This window comes from Mustela lutreola, chromosome 10 (assembly GCF_030435805.1).
Source record: "Mustela lutreola isolate mMusLut2 chromosome 10, mMusLut2.pri, whole genome shotgun sequence".
Classification (NCBI taxonomy): Eukaryota; Metazoa; Chordata; class Mammalia; order Carnivora; family Mustelidae; genus Mustela; species Mustela lutreola.
In genome coordinates, this window is record NC_081299.1 from 71,957,750 (window position 1) to 71,979,445 (window position 21,696).

The 21,696-nt window shown below is 41.8% G+C and overlaps 1 long non-coding RNA gene across 5 annotated transcripts in view; it reads right to left on the reverse strand.

The window, feature by feature from the left end:
• Positions 1–21,621, reverse strand: part of LOC131809337 (uncharacterized) — a 113,141-nt gene extending 91,520 nt beyond the window's left edge. For 3 of the 5 annotated variants that reach the window (XR_009345137.1, XR_009345135.1, XR_009345133.1), the window contains exons 1-2: positions 20,922–21,621; positions 19,157–19,316 (exon numbers count right to left, since the gene is read on the reverse strand). This is a non-coding gene — a long non-coding RNA (uncharacterized LOC131809337). The remainder of the gene's footprint in view (positions 1–19,156; positions 19,317–20,921) is intronic. The other 2 variants (XR_009345134.1, XR_009345136.1) reach the window with 2 other exon arrangements.
• Positions 21,622–21,696: the final 75 nt, after the last annotated feature.

Sequence of the window (21,696 nt, forward strand, 5' to 3'; positions counted from 1 at the left end):
ACATGACCTGCAAAGCAGTTTGCTATCATATATCAATATTATCAGAATAATTCACACCCACTGCTCCAGCAATGAAAAGCAAAAGAAAAGCATTTATGTGTAAACCATCACTTTCTCATTGTAGTGATCCTGACCAGCTTCTTTTTCAAAAATTTTTTTTAAAAAATTTATTTATTTGACAGAGAGAGACACACAGCAAGAAATGAACACAAGCAGGGGAGTGGGAGAGGGAGAAGCAAGCTTCCTGCTGAACAGGGAGCCCAATGTGGAGCTCAATCCCAGGACCCTGGGATCATGGCCTGAGCTGAAGGCAGTTGCTTAACCAACTGAACCACCCAGACACCCCTGACCAGTTCTTTTAAATTGCATCCCTGGTTTTTAATTTTGTACTAGTACTAGTAGAGACCTCAGTGATATTCTAGATCATTCAGTACAGACACAGTAGAGTCACATCTTAGTAGAATGCTACTTTATATTTGCCTTAGAAAAGTATAAGGCCTTCCATGGGTCACACTTATCTGCATGTAATTTAACTACTTGCCAAAACAAAGTCTCATTATTCAAAGAAAGACAACAAATAGAGAAACTTAACAACATAACATATATAGTACTCAGCTTCCAAAAGCAAATTACTAGACAAGACAAGAAGCAGGAAAGTGTGATTTAGAATCCAGAGAAAAATTAATCAATAGAAACAGACCTAAAGATGACAGAGATAATGATACCAGAAATAACAACTATTATAGCTATGTGCAAGTATTTAAAGGAAAACATAAATATAACAAGCAGTAGAAGATGTTTTTTAAAAGAATCAAACAGAACTTCTAGGGTTGAAGAATATACTATCTGAAGTGAAAATTTCACTGATGAGGTTAATAACAAACAAGACACTGCAGAAGAAAAAAAGATAGTGAATTTGAGGGCATAGCAATTTAGAATATATCCAAAATTAGGCACAGAGAAAAAAAAGACTACAAGAAGGAAAAAAAAAAAAAGAATAGAAACTTCATGACTTTTTGAATAACAGCAACCAGTGTAATAGCTATGAAATTGAAGTCCTAGGAAAGGAGTAGGAGAACAGAAAAATATGTGAAGGCATTATATAGTGAAAAATTTCTCCAATTTGACAAAAACTACAAATCCACAGATCCCAGAAATTTTATGACTCTCAAGCAGGATAAAAACAAACAAACAAAATAAATAGAACCAAGGCACATGATTACCAAATTGTTGAAAACCAATGATAAAGAGAAAATATTAAAACAAGCCAGAGGAAAAGACTAATTACCTAGAGGCAACAAAAAAGAATGACAGCTGACTTCTTTTTAGAAACATGCAAACCAAAAGGCAATGGAATAAAAGGTTTAAAGTGCCAAAGGAGGAAGGTGAAGCAAAATATTTTCCAAAAATTAAGGCAAAATAAAAACTGTCCTAGATAAACAAAAGCAGAGATAATTTATCATCATCATACCTGAGCTACAAAATTATGTTCAAGGAAGTTTCTCCAGCAAAAGGAAAATCTTATCAGATGGAAATTTGGATCTACAGAAAGGAAAAATGAGTGTCGAAAATGATAAACATCGGAGAAAATATGAAGCACTTTTCTTTTCATTTAAAAATTTCTTTAAAAGACAGTCAACTGAAGCAAAAAGAAATTACCAGGCATTGGGGAGTTTAAAACATATATAGAAGTAAAGTGTGTAATACAATAGCACAAAAATCAGAGAGGGAAATGGAATTATACTGTTGTAAGGTTCTAAGTTATGCATGAAAGCATGTAATAGTATTTGAAGAAAGACTGTGATAAGTTTAACTGTATATTGCAGACCCTACAGCAATCATTTAAAAAAATGAATAGCACTAGAATGACTTTTACTTCAGAACTATACAGAAAAGGTTAAAAAGGGTAAGTCTTAACTGCCTTGGGGAAACAAAGAATCAATTCTGACTTTTTGAATACTGTTTATAAAAACCCTGTCAAACTACTACCCAAGAAATATCTTTAACTTACTTCTCAATAATTTTAGTTTACAAGCATTATTTTTTCTATTGTTTCTATATCTCTCAACGGAAAATAAAAAAATAATGAGTATCTTGAACATAAAATCAACTGACATTTTAGAACACGTATGTTCTTTGTACAATAAAATTTGTATTATGCTATTTTGTATTGTTAAGAATTACTTTACTTTTCCTCACAGAACTTTAACAAAAAGATAATGATTCTATTTCAGGGAATGTATGACAATGGTTTATACATAGACTAGTGTGTAACTTCCTGGATTCCAATCTCAGCTTTACCAATTATGAGACATGTGACCTTGAGCATATTACTGAATATCTCTGTATTTTAGTTTCCTGTGATGTAAGGAAAATAGTGCCCATCTTACAGAGTTGTTATAAAGATCAAATGACTTAATTTATTGAAAGCACTTAGAAAAATACCAGAAGACAGTAAGTATGGTAAGAGTGCTATCTATTGTTACCCACAAAAATTAGTAGAATGTGGATAAAGAACTAAGATTTAAAGAGATAATTAATTTAGGAGATTTTGTAAAGAAAACTACTTGAGAACTGGGAAAGCAAGTTTTAGTTCTACTCTGTCATTATCTGTGTGGCCACAGACATGATGCTAAACTTCTTTGGCCCTTATTCATGTACCTGTTTAGTCCTTCCTTCCTCATTTCCTGTTGTCATCTCTGGATACAAATATTTACTGAAAACCTAGTAAATTATACTGTATTAAGTAAGTACCAAGGTAGTTATTGTCTCATGGTTTGAAAGTCACATAAACAGACAATTGAAATAGTACAATATAGTAAGTATGATGATGGAGATATCAGAATTTCCTTCCACTTCAGAAAACTTGTGGATCTGTGGGCGCATGGATGATTCAACACTTATTACCACCCCTAGGAAAGTCCATTTAGAATGTAGACCTTTATGAGTGCTGTTGCAATTTTGGCCATGGTTCTGTCATTGATGATGCTAGCTCATGGAATTAAACTTTATTAGAGATTTGATGAGTATGTAAGTGATTCCTCTCTGGCTTTCCTTTAAAAAGAATTTGTAAATGGAATCAAGGGTCAGCCTATTTGGCAGCATTTCTTCTAATTCCTCTAAATAATGAAGATTTAATTGACTACACATTTTAATCCTCAGGCAAGAAGCTACTTTTAAGATAACATCAGAGCAGCTGATTCCTACAATTTCCAGTTTGAGTTCTTTTAATCCCTAATAATCCCTTTGGTTCAGAGTGAAACAGAAGGCCAAAATATATATATAATGGCTTTTTTTTTAAAAGCCAATATGAAAAGTTTTAAAGCAATAATTTCATTGTATTAACAAATCATAATTAAAATAAATATGGAACTGATTTAGAAACTATCATAAAATTATAGCTGATTATTCCTTCTATTTTCTGCATCAGCTGCAGTGTGGTTTATATCGCTTTCATAATAAAGAAGATCTTATTAAAAAAATGAAACCGATTTCCTTCTTAAAGGGAAAAAAAGAAACTATCATAAATACTTGAGGCTGTCTAAAGATAAACTAATGCAGAGTATTTTAACGGTTTCCCCACAAAGATCAGTCACCTCTGTTTTATTTAAAATATACTTTAAATAAGAAGCATAGGGTGGGGGATGGGTGAAACAGATGATAGGGACTAAAGACGATGAGCACTGAACAGCGTATAGAATTGCTGAATCACTATATTTGTACACCTGAAATTAATACAACACTGTATGTTAATTATACTGAAGTTAAAATTAAAAACCTAATAAAATGTAAAAAGTCATTTATAAAACTGAAGAAAGGGATGCCTGGCTGGCTTGGTAAAGAGCATGCAACTCTTGATCTTGGGGTCATGAGTTCACGCCCCACATTGGGTGTACAGCTTACTTTTAAAAAAAGAGAGATATTAGGGGCACCTGGGTGGCTCAGTGGGTTAAAGCCTCTGCCTTTGGCTCAGGTCATGATCCTAGGGTCCTCTCTGCCTATCTCTCTGCCTACTTGTGATCTCTGTCTGTCAAATAAATAAATAAATAGTCTTTATCAAAAACAGAAAGAGAGAGAGAGAGAGAGAGATTGATTTAAAACAAAACAAAAAACAAGAAGAAAGCATATTTTTGTTATGTGTTAAACCGTGCCCACACCCCCAAAGGATATGTTAAAATGCTAACTCCTGGTACCTATGAATGTGACCCAATTTGATGTAGGGTACTTGCAGATTGCTATGAACTGAATGTTTAAATGTTTATGTCCCTCAACCCCACAAATTCATGTTGAAGCCTAAATTGCCAATGTGTGTGACATAGGGAAATGGGGCTTCTGGGATGTAATTAAGTCATGAGGGTAGAGCCCTTATGAATGGGATCAGTGCTTTTATAAGAAGCGACATGAGAGGGACAAATACCTTTCTGCTCTCTTTGCTGTGTCGAAGACCGTTATCTGCAAACCAGGACTAGTGCTCTCACCAGACACTGGGTCTCTTGGGACCTTGACCTTGGACTTCTAAGCCTCCAGAACTGTGAGAAATAAATGTTTGTTTTTTAAAGCTACCCAGTCTATGATATTCTGGTACAGCACCCCAAACTAAGACACAGATGTAATCAAGTTAAGAAGAGATTATACTAGATTGGGATGGATTAGGGTCCACCAATGGGCCAAAGGCACCACTAATCCAATGACTGATGCCTTTATAAGAAGAAGAAATTTGGACACAGAGACATAGACAAAGCAGGGAAAAGGCCACGTGAAGATGAAAACAGAAGCTGGAGGGAGGCATCTAAAGCCAAGGAATACTAGAAGCAAGGAAGAGTCTGTGGAAGCAGCATGGCATTGCTGACACCTGGAGTTTGGACTCTGAGCCTCCAGAACTCTGAGAAAATACATTTCTGCTATTCTAAGCCATCCAGTTTGTGATACTTTGTTATAGCAGCCAATAAAGTTTCTTCAGCAAAATTCCAGTTGTAGGACTTCCATTTTCTGCTAAAATGGAGAAACAATGACCATAGTTACTTTCCCACCTGCAACAAATAATAAAACCAGACAAAACATAGGAAACATTTTGTAGACATAGAACATCAAACAGTACAGTCTAGTGACTGCTTCGAGCGGGAAAATAAAAGAGATGAGACCTGCAATTACCCCAGCTCATGGCCTGAAAAGAATATCCAGGCTGCAGCACAGGCCGGGGGACCCTGTCAGAGGCCAGCAGTCTCCCTGAGCAGATCTGACAGAGGCAGGTGTCTAGAGAAGCCAAAGTATCTAGAGAAAATAGGGCCGAGTACTGGACAGGGAAGAGCTTCCCAGAAAGGATCTGATAAGCACAGCCTTCGTGTCATCAACTAAGTACTGAATGAATGGTGCATTCTGGTGAGGAATTACCCAAGGCTGGGGAAAGAACTGCCTAAAGGGAGTGGAGGGAACAATTCTTGGAACACACATAGGACTGGAAATAGTTTGTGTTTCTACCGGCCAGAGTGAAGAACTTCTGAAGTCAGGGCACAGCAGTTGAAGTCCACTGAAAGGTTTAGCCTCAATCGTGGGGGCAGATTCAGCTTAGACTAAATGCTGCTCTGGTCCCTAATAAAGCTTAAAAACAAGAATTTGAATGAATTCAATTGTTTCCAACTAACCTAACCATGTTCCAGAGTAAAACCTAAGAATAAGTTTAGGAAATATATTTAGCACCCAAGAAGATAAAATTCACAATGCCTGATATCCCATCAAAAATTTCCAGGCTTTCAAATGAGTAAGGAAATATGATCTGTATTGAGGAGAAAAACCACTCAGTAGAAACAGGCCCAGGAATGACAAATATGATAGAATTCATAGAAAAGGACATTAAAAGTTATTATAACTATATTCCATATACTCGAAAAGTCAGGTCATAAAAAGATTAACTGCTGTGTAGTTACAAGGAGATATTTTAAAGACCCAAATCAAAGTAGAATGAAAGTAGAATGTCTGAGATGAAAAATACAATAAATGTAAAAAAAAAATAAATTTGATTAACAGCAGATTATATGTCTATCATAAAAGAAAAGATTAATGAACTTGAGATATAACATTAAAAATTATCCAGAATAAAACACACAGAGGAAAAAAAAGACTAAAAGTAAAGTAAACAGAGACCAGTGAGCTGGTAAAAAGTTCAAGTGACCTAATATGGAGTCTTCTAAATGCAGAGAAGGATTGTGATGTGAGACCAAAAAATATTTGAGGAAATAATGGCTGAAAATTTTTTCCAAATTGGATGAAATTTATAAACCCACAGATACAAGAATCTCAAGCACAAGAAACACAAGGAAACTACACAAGGCACATCATAATCTAATTGCTTAAAACTGATGATAAGGAGAAAATTCTTAAAAGCTGCCACTGAAATGATATATTACACAGGGAAGAATAAAGATAAGAATGTCAGAAGACTTCTCATCAGAAACAACACAAGCCAGAACAGTGAGACATCTTTAACTGGAAGAAAACACTGGCAACATAGAAGTCCAATATCCAGTAAAAATAACTTTCAAATATGAAGGTAAAAAACATAAATGAGTACATGAAAGAGCTGGCAAAAACTGAGTAAGGTCAGTCGGCTAGTTAACAGTACTGTACTCGTGTCAATTTCCTGGTTTTATCGTACTACAGTTAAACGATGCCACCACTGGGGAAAGTTGAGTAAAAGGTTCACGGGACTGACTCTAATAACGTTTTTTTTTTTTTTTTTTGCAACTTCCTGGAGTCCACATTATATCAAAATAAAAAAGTTTTAAAAAGGAAAATGTAACAAATTCTTAATTAGATACACAAAAGCTGAGAGAATTCATCACCAGCACACCTGCACAAGAAACATTAAAAGAAGTGCTTCAGGGAGAAGTACCTTTGTACTGTTTAAGGTGCTTATATTGCATGTGAAACAGTATAAAATCACTTGAAGGTAGTCTGTGATAAATTTAAAATGTATATTGTAAAGCCTAAATCAACAGCTGAAATTAAACAACAAAGAGTTACAGCCCATAAGCCAATAAAAGGAGTAGGATAGAATTATTTTTAAAAAATTCAGTCTGAAAAAGGAAGAAAAATGGCAAAGAGGAATAAAGAATCAATGGGACAAATAGAAAACAGCAAGATGACAGATTAACCCTAACTGTATCAATAATCACATTAAGTGGGAGTGGTTTAAACACCTCAATTTAAAGATAGAGACTGTCACATTGGATAAACAAGCAAAACAAGAAACCCCCTTTAAATGTAAAGACACCCACAGATTAAAAGTAAGAGATGAAAAAATATAACATGCTAAACTAATCAAAAGAAACCTGGAGTTGGAAGTAGATTTCAGAGCAATTCCTACTACTACTAATGTAGTAGGAATAAAGAGAATGTATTAAGAGTTCTCCAGGGAAACCAACAGAACCAATAGGAAATATAAATATAAATATACACACAAACATATATACATATATATACACACACATATATATGTGTGTATATATAAAAAGATACATACATATAATACAAACATATATATATACACATATATAATAAGTACAGACAGATAAATAATATAAAGAAAAATAGAGAAAGAGAAGTTTAGGGGCTCCTGGGTGGCTCAGTCAGTTAAGCGTTTAACTCTTGATTTTGGCTCAGGTCAGGGTCTTGGGATTGTGAGATGCACTCCAAGCTGGGTGTGGAGCCCGCTTAAGATTTTCTCTGTCCCTCTCCCTTTGCTCCTTCCCCTCTCAAAAAAATTAGTTTAGTATAAGAAATTGGCTCCCAGGAGTATGGAGGCTGACAAGCCCCTCGATTTTCAGCCGGCAAGCTGGAGACCCCCAGGAGAGCTGATGGTATAGTCCCAGGCCCAAGGTCAGCAGGTTCAAGACCCGGGAAGAACAGATGTTCCAGTTCAAGTCCAAAGACAGGAAGAACACTGAGGTTCCCAGCTCAAATGCACTCACGTGGGAGGAATTTCCTCTTACTCAGTTTTTGGTTCTATTTAGACCTTCAGCTGATTGGATGACACCCTGCCCCACCACAGGAAGAGCAATCCACTTTACCCAGTCTACCAATTCAAATGTTAATTTTATCAAAAAACACCTTCACCCAGAATAAGGTTGACCAAATATCTGGGTACTTCATGGCATAGTCAAGTGGACACATAAAATTAACTATCATAGAAGGACATTTCATAATTATAGAGGGGCCAATTTATCAAGAGAATTTAGCAAACTTACATATTTATGCACCTAATAACAGATGTTTAAAATATATCAAGCAAAACCTGACAAAATGAAAGGAAAAATAGAAAAATCTATCACTGCAGTTGGAGGTTTCAATACCCCGCTTTTATTTATCCAAAGAATAGGTAGACAAAAATCAGTGGGAATGTAGAACACTTGAACATCATGATCACACAACTTAACCTAACTGACTTTTACGGAACACTCTCCTCAGGTATTCTTTTCAAGGTAGACCATATTCTGGGGCATAAAATAAGTCTCAATAAAAGTAAAAGAATTCAAGTCATACACAGTTTCTTTTTCTGACCACAGCTTTTTAGAAAGATTTTATTTATTTTTTTGATGGAGACACAGCAGGAGAGGGAACATAAGCAGGATGAGTGGGAGAGGGAGAAGGAGGCTTCCCAAGGAGCCAGGATCCGGTTGCGGGGCTAGATCCCAGGACCCTGGGATCATGACCTGAGCTGAAGGCAGATGCTGAATGATGAGTCACCCAGGCACCCCTATTTTTTGACCAGAATTAAACGAAACTAGAAATAAAGAACAGAAAGATACTCAAAAACTATCCAAATCATTGGATCCTAGTAACACACTTTTAAATAACTCAAAAGTGAAAAAAATTTCAAAAAGAAACCCTAGAAACTCCTTTGAACTGAATGAAAATAAAAGCAACATATCAGATGTGGGATGCATATGGAGCCAGAGTTAGAGAGAAATCTGTAGCACTAAAAGCTTATAATAGAGAAGAAAAGAAATGTGACCTCAGCCTCCACATTAAGAAACTTGACAAATAAGAGAAAACGAAAGCCAAAGTAAATAGAAGAAAGGAAATAACACAGATGGCACACCACAAACAATGGTGGAATCAAATTAAACAATTCTCTAAAATGCCACCAATGTAATAGAATCCTGGAGTACAGTCCTCTTACTCAATATGCTCTCCCTTCTTTTCCACTTCCACTGTAGTCAACTGCCTGGGGAAAAAAGCTTCAAATAACTGGGCTCACCTTTAAAACCGTATAACAGCAATCTTAAGATTCACCATGCACCATTTCAGCTAAGGCCAAAAATATAATTCACATATCCCCTACTCATCATTAGAACACCAGAAGATGGAATTTTCCCCCAAAGGCTCTAAACACCTGGACAGCTTATCAAAGGGAAGTGGAAAGGCATTTGAAAAAAAATATCCAACCTTATTAATGAGAGGTTGTTAGAGGACTCCCAAGGCTATCATAAGCAGAGTCAATTAAATTCAAGCAGAGAAAAACAGTGCTTGTTCTTCCAAGTTTGCAGAGGAAGCATTGGAAGTTCCAAGAGCAACACTGTCCAGTGCAATGAGAAAACCTCACCCTTAGTGTGGGTCCATGTTCAGACAGAGATCCAGAAAAGATTGTGCACACTGTACCTTTATGAAGGGATCTAATACACAGTATTTACATACACAATATTTACACATGCTCTCAGCGCTCTAGCCTGTGTGCTTCTCAAAGTCAGGGACCCATCTTTGTATCCCCCAAACCGAGCACAGTGCAATCAATTATTAAGTGTCCTTTAAAAAGCAAGCATGAACTCAAGGGTCATAACCCAATGTGATGGCCTAGAGACTTAGAAAAACAAAGCAAGCCTTCAGATCCAAGTTGAAAGCAAAGAACAGAGGCTTTATCATTTCTCTGAGTTCAATTAGATTTTAAAAACATTTAAAAAATGGATTGGTTTCAAGTCTTCAGTGAGAGTTTGGGTGGGACAGGGTTTTATCTGAACCAGTCTGCCCATCCTTTTCCCACAGTCCTCTGGAAGAAAGCAGAGCGCGATGACTCACCAGTTGGCACAATTCTTAGTTCCTATGTACTGACACCAAACTGTGTTCCAAAAGAGAGGCGTTTACAAAGGATTAAAACCTGGATGCCCGGGCCCTGGAATGCAGTTCACGTTCTAAGCTTTCCAACGTGGTGCTAAATTAACTGTGTTTGGTTCCACATAGTTAATGACTCATAAGTGGAGAGGTGACTTCAAGTGGAAATCATCTCGATTCTCAGTTTATGCCACTTCAGAAAGCTTCCCTGAGTTTGCTCCCCTTCCCTCCTCACCCCTACCTCCTCCTATGGCTCCAGCTTTTAGGGTTGTAAGCCCCTGAATAAAGATGGCCCAGCTATCAAAGTGGGCCCTTTCTGGTTCCCTTTCTTGGACTGAGAGTAAAGGATTTCTCTACTCAAAATAGTAGAATGATGACCTAGTATGTGGTGAAAATCCAGAGAAAAGAAAGATGAATGAAATCTAGATCAACCGCGGTAACTAGAAAAGAAAATGAATCCATGGGAATGTCATAATTCACGATGGTCCCTTCATCCCAACCCTCCCAACCTTACCTTCTGCACATGGGAGCTCATGAATGTGCATGGGTGTGCGTGCCTCAGTGCACCGGCCCCATACCCTCTTCATATAGTCACCAAGCTTTCTTCTGAGTTTCCACTCTCTTTGTATTTGCTCTTTCTCTGTTATCTTTCATTGATACCACCTCGCCTTTATAGACCTACACAGCAGTCTAGTGCGGGCTCTGACTGCCCTGGCTCTTCCCTTCTGTCTTTCAAACACAGAATCCCCAAATAATACTTCTTTCTTTCCTTTTTTTTTTTTTTTAAGATTTTCTTTATTTATTTGAGAGAGAAAAAGTGAGAGAGAGCATGAGCACAGAGAGGGGCAGAGGGGGAGTTAGAAGCAGACTCCCCGCTGAGAAGGGAGCCCTACAAGGAACTCCATCCCAAGACGCTGGGATCATGATCTGAGCTGAGGGCAGATGTCTAACTGACTGAGCCGCCCAGGTGTCCCTTCCTTCATTATAGCTCATTAAACTCCACATCCTCTGGAACTTTTCATCTGTCCCCAGATAACAGAAATCACATACATCTAAATCTTTCCACATAGTGCCCAGCAAAGAAGCAAATGTAAGTGGAGATGAAAGTCACCATGCCTGCTGATTATAATGATGTGGTGATGATGTCGACAAGATGGTAATGCTCCCATTCACATCAGTGTGTACCTCCTTTTAGAAGCTAGACGCGCTAGTGGCTCAAAGACTTCAAACATCCATGAATCTGAAAGGGCTAAGGAAAAGGGAAAGGCCGGCTCCATGAAGGGGAGGGTAATAACACAATAAAGGAGAAAAAGAGGAAACACTCCTAAAAGCACTGGAAACTCGGGGAGTCAGGACAGTGCAGCAGAAATGTAGAAAGAGAGGCCCCTGGGTGGCTCAGTGGGTTATGGCCTCTGCCTTTGGCTCAGCCGTGATCCCAGAATCCTGGGATCGAGCCCCGCCTCTGGCTCTCTGCTCAGCAGGGAGTCTGCTTCCCCCCCCTCTCTCTCTGCCTGCCTCTCTGCCTACTTGTGATCTCTGTCTGTCCAATAAATAAATAAATAAAATCTTTAAAAATAAAAAAAAAAAAAGGAAATGTAGAAAGGTCACAGGCTTTGGAGTCAGACAGGACTGGGTTAGAATCCCTGTTGGGTCACATTCTAACTGCCTGGTGTTCGGCAAGTTGCTTAACTTCTCTGAACCCCACTTTGAAAATGTTAAAATGTTCATCTTAAAGGATTTTCGTGAACATAACATGAGATCACCTTTAAGGCTTTTGGCTCTTGTCAGGTGTCCTGTAAATGTCAGTTCCCTTCCCTCCCCTCTCAGAAAGAAGGATCCATAGTGATAAGAATTCCCACCAGCACCCAAAAGGCTGCTCTGGTATTTCATCAATGTATCTTAAGAGGCCCATCATAAGATTCTCACGTTTAGGTGTTTTCTATTGTCTCACAAAGATGCACACGTCCTCTGCAACGGCCAACTTCAAAGGGAATGTGTATGCGAGCATCTGTGCCTAACTGTGCCTGACCCACTCCCAGCCATCAGAATTTATAAACTCAGCAAGTCCTCACATCTTTAAGGGGTGGGACTCTAAATTAGATGTCCCTTGTCTGTACTCCCAAAGCAATTTGGTTGCACTACACCTAGAGTGTAGATCTCTATATTGTATTCTCTGCACCAACGTCTACACCTCCCCCTAGGCTCTGAGAGCCTTGATGGCCAAGTGTAGATATTATTCCTCTTGGTGTTGCCACCTAGCACAAAGCCTGGCATATACACCATATTTATAGGATTGACCTGAATTACTAACCTTCTGGATCTGCAATGTTTCATTATATATTCTATACTTTTGTCATTCCCCAGCAGCCTTTCCCAGAGTCTCAAAAATTCAAGTGTGGAACACTATTATCTTTGTCCGTTAAGAATTGACTGTTTAGGGGATCAAAGAGGCACAAGCTTCCAATTATAAAATAAGTAAATCCTGGGGCTGTCATATACAGCATGGTGACTACAGTTAATAATACCGTACTGTATATTTCAAAGTTGCTAAGAGAGTAGATCTTAAAAAGTTCACCTCACAAGGGAAAAAATGTAACTATGTGTGGTGACTGGTGTTAAGTAGACATATTGCATGAACATTTCTTACGATATACAAATATTGGACCATATGTTGCACACCTGAAACTAATATGTTATATGTCAATTGTATCTCAATTTTAAAAGAAATAAAAGTAAGAAACAACTACACACACACACAGATTAGCTATTTAAAAACATTTTTTTCCTTTGGAGAGCTAAAACCTACTCAAAGCAGAGGAGGTACAAAATTTAAAAGAAATGCCTGGGACTAGCCTCAAAGTGCTCTTTGCCTTTTACTTATCGTCATAGCCTTGGGCACCCCACCCCCACCCTCACATCCACGGCTAAGAGATGCTTGCGCTTGCTTGCGTAAGTCTCAGAGACACAGGGAGCTCAGGGTGGGTGCCTGGAGGGCTCCGTGCTTAGTAACCGTTGTGCGGTGACCTGGTTGTGGGAGGTGCCGGCTCTGTCTGCCTCCAGTAACAAAGTTGATGGTGATGACTAAGTTACAGTAGAAGTATCTCCTTTGTTCTGACGCATATCTTTTTCTTCAGAGGAAACAGGAGCACTTAGGCAAGGGTCCTTGTGAGGAGGGAACCCTTTTTTACTGCTTAACTAATTCATTACCAGACTCTTGAGAAGACACTGGGGCCTACAATTACTGAAAACCACAGAAGTCCAAGAAACATTAAGAAATATATTAAAGTAAAGTCTACAGTCAGTTCTCAGGGGAGGTCAAGACGTTGAGGGCAAGTTTCTAAACTCTAAGGCAGATTTCATGGAGAGCAATCCTATAGTTTTGTTTTGTTTTTCTAAAAGACTTTATTTGTCAGAGAGAGAGAGCACAAGTCGGGGAGCAGAAGGCAGAGGAAGAAGCAGGCTCCCTGCTGAGCAAGGAAACCTCCCCACCTACACCTACACCCACCCCAACACCCCTCTGCCCCCATATGAGACTTGATCAATGCTAGGACCCTGGGATCCTGATCTGAGCAGAAGGCAGACACTCAACCAACTAAGCCGCCCCGGCATCCCTCCCATGTTCTTCCTTAAAAGAATAACCTTTGGAGACAGACCCTCTGCTCTCCCTCAACAGCTCTTTGCCCTTGCACCCATTACTGACTCTAGCTAGCTCAGGCTCGGTTTTCTGATCATTTTTTTTTTTTTTTTAAGATTTTTATTTATTTATTTATTTATTTGACAGAGAGAGAGATCACAAGTAGGCAGAGAGGCAGGCAGAGAGAGGAGAGGAGGAAGCAGGCTCCCTGCTTAGCAGAGAGCCCGATGTGGGACTCCATCCCAGGACCCTGAGATCACGACCTGAGCCGAAGGCAGCGGCTTAACCCACTGAGCCACCCATCTGCCCCTCATCATTTTTTTTTATTGGACTTTTTTTTTTAAAGATTTTATTTATTTGACAGACAGAGATCACAAGCAGGCAGAGAGGCAGACAGAGGAGGTGGGGGAAGCAGGCTCCCTGCTGAGCAGGGAGCCCGATGTGGGGCTCGATCCCACAACCCTGAGATCATGACCTGAGCCAAAGGCAGAGGCTTAAACCACTGAGCCACCCAGATGCCCCGGTTTTCTCATCATTTAAATGGAGACAAAATGGAACACTATAACCAACAAGGGTATAAACATTAGATAAAATCACTAACTCATCTCTACATACACTAACTCCCTCGTCTTTGGCAGGTAAAACCTAGGTCCCATTGATAAAACTATCCCCATAGCTTCCGTTTGCTGAGGCCAAGAGTCAGCTGCCAGTACTCCTCAGATACAGTGTTTTATACCTGGCTGGTTCCTGGGGCACTTGAGTGCATGACCCCTGAGCTGGGGCAACCCCACTGTCTTTTATAGATGAGGAAACGGAGGCAAAATGTCAGAGGGCTCACCACTCCCTGTATGCAAATTTGCAATTCCATGACAAGCAGAGCTCAAGTGCTTTCTTAAATGGTCACTGGGACTTTGATGTAAGCCAGAGAACTGGGCTGCATGGACTTTTTAAATCACTTCCTCCATATACCATTTATCAAATGTTTTTATAACTCGAGTTCATCTAGTCCAAATAATGCAGAACATTCGCTAGAGGATAAGGCTAGCTCATTCTATGCTAATTGTAATAAAAGTTAAGATAATGATGGGGCTTAGCTGTAGCAGTAATTGGAATTTATTAGGCACTTACTATGACCCAAGCATCTTGCTAAACATTAAATGTGTCTTTATGTCTTATTTCACAAAATCAGCCCAATAGCCGGGATCCTCTTTTGTTCTTAGTCCTCAGATCAGCAAAAACCTGCAAGAATAAATTGCTTCAATTTTTCTGTAGGAACTGTGTGCTCAAGTACTCTGCCCGAATCAAATCTTTTCTAAATTCTGAATGTGGTAAGTGTGGTTTTAAGTAGGCAATTAAGAGACAGATATCTCTGGAAATAAAACACAAGAGGAGAAGGTTAACTCTTAATCGTTTGAATCTGATAGTGACTGATAATTAATACGTATCATATTGCTTAATCATGTTTAGAAGACGGATTGCTGGGTGGAGTGGGAGAAGTGCCTTCTGATCTGTTCCAATGAAATGTTTTTGTGTTATCACCAAATAATAAGTTCTGTAAGGTGAGGGGGTTAGAAATGCCTCGCTTCCTGTGGACAGATGCCAGGTGGAGGAAATAAACAGATATAGTTCCCATTGGTTACAGATGCCCTAAAAAAAAGTGTTTCCTATCATGCTGCCAAGGCAATGCCAGCCGGTTACAACAAAAACTCAGGGGGGAGAAGAAAGAAGGAGACTCAGTAGTGTCTCGGAGTGAGTGAAGTAGAAAATAAGAAAAAGACTCATTCCAATTCTGCTTATAAAAGTATAAACTCCTACAACTGAGTTAAGTGGCAGCACTGATTCTTAAGTAAATGAAAGCCTCCTCAACCTGACAATTAAATGGAGCCTTAGGTGCTAGGACCTGATATTTTCTGAGTGGCTGGGAGTAACAGAATGCTGTCAAATGCAGAATGCTGGATGGAGCAGGACAGGTTCTGGAGTCATTCAGGCCAGAAAGCACAAATGGCAGCCCCAGACACTGCCTTTTTTGATTTTCCTAGGAACGACTTAGATGGCTTTTTAACATTGTTTAATTAGTTGCCAATATTTAAAAGAACTTCACAGAAAAATCCAGATCTCTGATATCCTTTAAAAAATGAGAAAATAGACAAACGCCAGACCTACATTTTCACCTGTCAACCTCAGACTCCCATGGTTCGTCCCCACTATCACCATGATTCCCCAATGCTGCAGCCTAGTGTCAGCCACCACAAATCCTTTTGTGGCATTTTGTTACTTGGTTTATCCCTATGAGTCCTTCAGTGCTTGTACCCTGAGCTGGGGCAACCCCATTATCTTATAGATGAGGAAACCAAGGTCAAACTTCACAGGGCTCACAACTGCCAGAGTCCCCAGGGTTATGACAGGTCAATCTATTTGCAGACTTGCCAGTTCCCCAAAGGAATCCAACAATCCAAACACGCTAGGTGCACTCTCGTCATGCATGTCAAGTCTCTGTTTCCCTGTTTCCAATGTCTTTCCCTGTATCAGATTCTTGCTCATCCTTTCAGACTAAGAGTATTTCCACCCTCATTCTCCAGGCAGAGAAGTGTCCGTAGAGCACTTTGTACCCACTTCTGCAACAGACTGCAGAGTCCTCCAGGGGAAGGTCAATGTTAAGGCCCTCTTTCTGATGTCACCAGTGCCTACCACAGTGCCATGACATACCAGGAGCTCTGAATAAATCTGGGTTCAAAGGGGATAATCAGTTTGTCCTCAGATACACACATAATTAAATATCTAGTGGAAAAAAACAGGTTAATAGCATATTCAACCTGTAAGGCACATTCAGACTGATAAGGTATCAAGTAAATGACCTTGAAAACTTTATCTCTGTGACAAATGCAATTTCTACCGGCTCGAGCCTTACTCCAGACATTAAGACTCCTCGATCAGTGTAGCTTGTGAGGTATCAGAAGGACCCCAAAGGTCCCCACCAGCCTGCAAAGGTGCTTAAAAGCCCACTGCATAAATTTACTTGCATTAAGGCTTTTCCTGTTAAAATGCAACACCCCTTTCCCCCTCCTTCCCAAGAGTCAATACATTAGGCAATTCTGAGGTTAGCCCAGCTTCAGTTAACTTATCAACTATTTTTCTATTTGATGCATTTATCCTGGGATATCTGGGTAAGCTGTGATAGAGTTAGAAAAAGGTAAAATTCTAGGAGAGGGGGCAGGCCTGAATATCTGAAGAGATGGGGAATAGGCAGTATGCGTAATGTTTAAGTAGGAGGCTTGTTGGAACCAAGACACCTGTGTCCAATTCCGCTACCTCCTGTGTGTCTTTTGCTTAACCACCCACCTGTGCCTCCACGTCTTCTTCTTCTTTTTTTTTTTTTTTTTTTTTTAAGATTTCATTTATTTGACAGAGAGAGAGACAGAACAAAAGAGGGAACACAAGCAGGGGGAGTGGGAGAGGGAGCGATCCCAGGATGCTGGGATTATGACCTGAGCCCAAGGCAGATGCTTAAAGACTGAGCCATCCAGACGCCCCACCCACGTCTTCATTTAGGTAGAAGATGGTGTTAACAAGAGGATCCGCCTCAATGGGACACTGGAGAATTAAATGAATCAACACACAGCAGGCGTTCAAAACGGAGCCTAACATAGAGTGGTGTTAAGTGTTTGCTTCTCTTATAATAATAAGACAAGGAGAGAATGGCAAGAACTTTAGCCCTGAAAGGGGCTGCTCTAGCTGTACTACTTACTGGTCCCCTTTCCCAATGGACCGGTGAAGGGTACGAGGTCTAGAGAGGATGAACAGCTTACCGAAGGCTGCAGGCCTGTGGACAGCAGAGCTAGGGCTTCCTATCCAGGGGCCCACACCCCCACTCCACCCCCCACCCCAGCCTTGGTACTTACTGATGAGAAAGATTAAAGGGTTGTGGGAGACCCAGAAAAGCCGAAATCTAATCTAGTCTCTCTCCCTTCTCGGGATAATAGGACCCAGCCCTTTGGGACTTCTCCCCAGAGTCAATTCCATGTCCCTGCTCTCGGGTGGGCTCCAGGTCGGAGCCAACGCCACCCTCTGACACACACACCCACACCCCTGCGCCTGGGCGTACCCTCTAAGTCTGGCACAACGCGGCAACTCGCTGCCCCGCTGGGAGGACGAGTCAACAGTGGGGTGGACGGGAAAAGTGACATAATCCGGCCGCGGCACCCTCCGCGCCAGCCTCCCACGCAGCGCGGGATGGGCCCGGGCCCTTGTAGGGGTGCGGGCCGGGGCAGGGGCTGGGCCGCGGCGGTCTCCCGAGCGCGTTGATGCCGCCCGCCCGCAGGGCCTGAGGCCCCGCGGCCCGAGGTCCAGGCGCCGGTACTCGGCGGCAGCCGCGCGGTCTCAGGGCCCGCTCCGGGGGCCGCCGTCGCCGCCGCCGCCGCCCCCCGGAGCTGGATGACGGAATCTTGAAAGACTTTCACCAAATATGGGCCGGGGCTGGAAACGTCCTGCGGGCGCGCGCCGCCGGAAACCTCGAGTCCTGCCCACCGCCGCGACTTCGGGCGCGCGGGCCCGGCGGCCGGCAGGGGGCGGCGGACAGCAAGTGGCCCGGCGCGCGGACGGCTTCAGCGCCGGGTCTCCCCGCGACGCGGACCCCGCACGCTGTCTCCGCAGGGGTCCCCAGGGCAGCGGAGCACTACCCTGTCCCAGCCCTCGCCGCCAGCCTGATTACCTCTGGCTCTCCCTGCCATCACTCCCCAGGGTGGGGGTAGGGGGCCGGAGCGGGGTGGAGAGAAAGGATGCGGGGCGGGGGGTGGGGGGCGCTACCTTAAAGCTGACCTTTTGCCGTCCCCGTAAAATGTTCTGTTCATTAAATGCCTGTAAAATGTGTAGTTGTGAGACGGGGTGTGCAGGTGAGGACCTGACTATGAGGGCACATGCACGCGCAGACACACCGCTAGTAGAGGCACTCCTACCGTCCAAGACGGTGTTGCTCAGAGTGGGCGTCCCCGGACCAGCAGCAGCATCACCTCGGGACTTGTTAGAAACGTAGCCAATAAGAAACACTGGGGTTAGGGCCCAGCAATTAGTCTCTAAATCAGCCCTCCGGGTGATTCTGAGACGCGCCAAAGTTTGAGAACCACTGGTCTAGGGCTGGGAAAGCGGAGTCGACAGTTTTAAGGTGATTATTATTCTCAGTTGCCGCCAGACAGTGAACCTTTCTTTTGGTGACCTAAAATTCCCTGGCAGCAGCGGGTGAGAGATGTCCCCATCACTCAGCTCAAAGCTAGGAGCTGCGGAAGACAAGCAGCTCCTTCTCTGTGCCGTGCAGTCCAAGGAAACAACGCGGGCCCGTTATTCCCTCACCAGGTGTCCGTGCAGGGAGGAGGGAGAAAAAAAGAGCGAAAGAGCCATGCACAATTAGCATCCGAAGACACTTACCCATAAACAATTGCACATTTCCCCTCTAATCTGTCAACGTGAACTGATCTGCTGCTCTCAGTGGAGGAGGCGAAAAGGCGACAGGACATCTGGGGTTTCTGGACCATCCTTAAGCAGGACATGAGGAGCTGCAGTTCCTCTCCTCTGATGCTGTCGTTTACTAGCAGGCACACCAGGACATAGTATATGGAAAGGCTGTGCACATAGGTTGCTCCAGTCTCTCCCCCACCTCCCCACCCCCTCCCACAACACACTCCTGGCTTTAAATGGGCAGCTGATGGTAAGGTTCTCTAAGTTTCTCCTCTAGGGCAAACTCATCCTCTGAGATTCCCCAACTGAAGCCCAGAAACAAACCCACACACCCTTGTTAGAAAACTTTAATCTGATTTTTAAAGGAATCTCTGGAATGGCCTGTGTTTCAAAGCTGTGTGGCAGGCTGAATCTCTTTGCATATCTACTGTCCTCCTCAATAAAAGAGCAAGGTATAACAGCGGCCAGTTGGATCATCCACTATAATTTTATTTTAAATCATGATAGGTTGCGTGAAAAACAAGGAATTCCAAAGAATTTCCTGCTCTGGGAACAGAAGTTAAGTCTATATTTAACAACATTTGAAGCTGTCAAGAATGCTTTGTGGTTGGATAACAGAGGCAGAAAAATGTTAAAAACGCAGGCTACTGCTATACCCAAATATGGAAATATTGTTACGTCTGGTGTCTGATTCACCATCTGGAAATACTTACAACCATGAAGTCAAAGAGAAAAGACTCCACAACAGAAGCCAGGAACACTCCTCTCCATTCTCTCCCCACGACCTCCTCCCACCCTGTGCTGCGCCTACTCACCCCCATTCCCAATCACTTCATTAAGAGGGAAACAATAATGAAGTTTTAATGCAGAAAAAAATCGTTTCCCAAATAATAATGGATGGACTGCCTTGAGTACAAAGTAGGGCCCAGATTTTCCTCTTTTTATTTGCATAGCACCTGACTAGCCATAGTCTTAAAAAGTAAGCCCGGCACCCCACACCCCCTCCAACAAAGCCTTAGAGATCCTACTCCAACTAGCAAAAGCCTCTTAGACTTACGAAAGGGCACTTTTGAATGAATGAAACTTAACTCCTTCCTGCCGCAGTTCTCTTTATTGGAGGATGTTTTCACTGCAGTAGCTTCTCATTGTGATTATCAGTCATTCACAGAAAAGTTGGCACTGAAGTACTTCTTAAGCAAGACTGCTAAATTGTGAAGACTGAACAGCCCTACACTTTTAAAAGAACGAAGAGTTCTAGAGCACATATAAAAGAAAGGTTACCATAATTACTTGTGTATGTTTTTATTAAAATTGCACAAGGAGACAGTTTTTTAAATTTCGAGGGATAATTTCTCAGTCCTACTAATGATATTGATGATGTTAAAGCAAACTGCTTTTGGGGGGCTTCTACTGAGTGTGCTAAAGACAGAACTGGATTTTTTTTTTATTCTGTTAATTATATTCTAATCTTTTTCTTTGTACTTAACTAGAAAAGCACTGCAATCCATTTGAAATGGGAGGCTTCTAAGTGGTCCCAAGGAAACATGTTAAAAACCCCACAAAACTTTTAGCTTTAGATCCACTGGGCACAAAGGTCCTGGGATCTGGTTCGGCACTGCAGTATACACAGGTGATGACCTCTGGACAAATCACTGCAAGGTGGTCCCCATAGCTTTTGGCTGGCTGTTTAGTTAGCACTGCCTCCTGCCCACGGAGGGAGGCTGGAAGGGCTTACCCAGTCTCCCGCATCCGTGAGGAAGTAGAAGTCAGTCTCCCAGAGAATTCCCTGCGTTCGTTTCCTCTCGGACTTCCAACCCAGGCAGTGGGCTGGAACTTAAGTGGGAACCTCCAAAAACAAACAAGTACGACATACCAAAAAAGGGAGGGGGGCGGAAGGGGGAAGACCTCTGCCTGGGAATCTGCCAGACAGTGGGGGGGAGTTGATTTTTTTTTTCCCTCTTCTCATTCATAAATGCCAGTGCGGGTATTAATTTGCAACACACTTAACTTGTCTAATAAACACCACACCAAAGCTTTGGAATTTGATCCGAGCATGCCTCTATGAAATCCACAAATAGACGCACTCCCCCACCCCATTCACCTCTCAATAGATAACTTGACTCTCACCTTCTCTGTAAACAAGCAAACAGTTCGCTGCCTTCCCGGGTGAGAGCTTCCAAGTCTGCCCGGTCAACTCGGCATCACCAGACAAAACCACTTTTGTTCCTCCCTCCCAGGTCCTCCCACCCTCCCAGGGCAGGCAAAGTTCTGAGCTCGCCCCCCTCGCCCATTCCACCACCATCATCAGCACCAAAACGCTAGAAAGAGCCCTCCCCAATAGAGGTAGTTATTTAAAGTGGAAAAAACGGAAGATTGTTTTCTTGACGGGTCCAGGACCAAAAAAAAAAAAAAAAAAAAAAAAAAAAAAGGTGCAACGGAGCCAGGGGAGGCGCTTGGCAGCAGCCCGCGCCAACCAGCATTCCTGAGATGTTTGAGAATTCTGGAACTCG